Raw genomic sequence first — 2,543 nt, 5'->3', positions numbered from 1 at the left:
CATGCTAAAAATGTTTGTTCAGTTTTTCTGAGGCTATTTTTTGTTTAATATAATGCATTTGATTGTTAAAATCATTCAATGTTTGCAAGCAAATGCCATGAATCATGGCTGGTTTATAGAACCTGCTGAAAGACATAGAAGACAGAGAATTCAATGATTTTATGTACTATGTCAATTCTTGTTGGTTGAGTCATAATGAATGCCATAAAGAAGTTTCGTAGTAATTCAAATTTGAATTTTTCTTGAAACAAAGGGAATGCATTCCAAGTATTCAATATACAAAAAATGGTAGTGCATGCAATTTACATTTTTCTCAAAATATGTCAACATCTAAGACCAAATGAAATTCATACCACCAAATAAATGCTTATTTGTAATTTGGCAAAACAGGATGGTTTTCCACTGTAAGTCAGTATACAGACTTAAATTATAATTGACAGAATTATGCAAATGAATCTTAAAAAACTACAAGAAATTTTGGAACAACACTAATACCGAGTTGACACAATAGTTACTAAATACATTTATAGGGATCATTTTGATGGTGTTATACTTTTACTTCAAAATAAAACACATTCTTCTATAATAAATATTTTCTTAATTTTATTACAAATACTAAAGTAAAATGATTTCTGGTATTTGAATCTGATTTCTGGTATTTAGAAATCTTTTAAATGTAATTGGGACAACTCACACATATGTATATACTTCTTAGCTGTGTATAAGTAGAGATCATGTATATATGATGAAAATTTTGTGAACAAATTGAGATGTGTTGTAAATGTAGTGTATGAAAGATTTGAAAATATTTTATTAAGAATATTTTTATTAGTTAGAAAATAAAAGACAATCTAGAATTTAAGCTATAATGAGTCAGGTCTGTTGAGGGTTTCTCAAACTATCATTTTTCCCAGGCTTGTGACATGTATATTTGACAAATATTTGTTATGTAAGAGTATACTTAGGGGGCTAGGAAGGTGGCTCAGTGGTAGAGCGCTTGCCTTGCTTGCCTTGCATGCATGAGGCCCTGGGTTCGATTCCCCAGCACCACATAAGGAAAAAAAAAAGAGTATACTTAGATCTTTAGACTGCTTATGTGTCCTTAATTCTTAAATGTTAAAAATAAATAAATGAGGCCGGGCACTGGTGGCTCACACCTGTAATCCTAGCTACCCAGGAGGCTGGAATCTGAGGATTGCGGTTCAAAGCCAGCCCTTGAAGGAAAGTCTATGAGACTCATCTCCAATTAACCACAAGAAAACCGGAAATGGCCCTGTGGCTCAAGTGGTAGAGCGCTGGCCATGAGCTGAAGAGCGCAGGGACAAGCCCAGAGTTCAAGCCCCACGACTGACCCCCCCCCCCCAGTAGTTATCATGTTAACATGGATAAAAAGTCAACTTTTATGAAATATTTTAGGATATAAATATTTCTCTTGGAAAACATATCAACATATGTTTATCAGTAAATATATTGAAACTGTTTTCAGGGGAGTATTTTTCTAGTTGAAAACTTAAAATGCTATCTAAATTTGGAAATTAGTGTATACATTATCTTTTTCCATTTTTATAGTAGTGGTTTCTGTGTCACAAACAAATGAACAAAAGTAAGGATAGAACAGTATGCCTTGTATGTACACCTTCCTGTGAAATGGAACTACTTCAATGTTCAAGGAGCCAAACACAAATTTTAATGAAGGATCAATTAGTAGAAAGGTAATAAAGATAAGTATATTTTATACTTTAAACCACTTTAATAATAATTTTCGTACAGAGAAATAATCAGCTGTTCTTAATTATAACCTGCTGATAAATCCAGTAAGATCTCAATATATGCATAATTTAAATATACATATAATTCAACAGAAAGCTTAATGTGTAGATTGCTTGCCTTTTCTCAAAAGTTTTCTTAAGTTTAAGGCATTTTCTAAGTTTAAGGATTTTTGAAGAAGCATAAAGTTTCAAGCCTTTACAAAATATATTTCTTGAGGAAGACAGAAAATGAGATAAATTTATTAGTTATACTGTGTTGCTCAGATGAAACTTTGGCAGACTGATGAAATGTCGATTAGAGAATTTACTGGCATATAAACAATTTGCCATAGAAATATTCTTGAACTATTCTTTCTCAAATGAACCATGAAGTTCTCAGTTTCAGTTTTAGATATTTCATTCCTAACATATTCTCTCACGATTATTCTTATTTTTGAATTTCGAAGTCAAGTGAAAATTTCACAAAGTCTGATCAAAAGCCTAAATATATTTCAGCACTAAAAATGTTGTAATTTAACACTTACCAGCAAGCATTTATAAATTAACTTCATGCAGGTGCAAAGTTGTTTTATATATTGTGCTATATGGTGGGGCACCTATATGTCTGGACTTCTATGTTTATTTATTTCATTTGAAAGACTTAAATTGATTCTATTCTAGTTGAAAATTTCACTTACAGCATCACACTTAAATAGAAATTCACACCATTTGAAAATCTCTTCATTTTTGTCTGCCTCTGTCTTCCTAATTGTTTATCTCTGTCATATACATGTA

Source organism: Dipodomys merriami, unplaced genomic scaffold (assembly GCF_024711535.1).
Source record: "Dipodomys merriami isolate MVZ:Mamm:240054 unplaced genomic scaffold, mDipMer1.0.p SCAF_2, whole genome shotgun sequence".
Lineage (NCBI taxonomy): Eukaryota > Metazoa > Chordata > Mammalia > Rodentia > Heteromyidae > Dipodomys > Dipodomys merriami.
The sequence above is the reverse complement of the archived record's forward strand: the minus strand, read 5'-3'. Positions refer to the sequence as shown.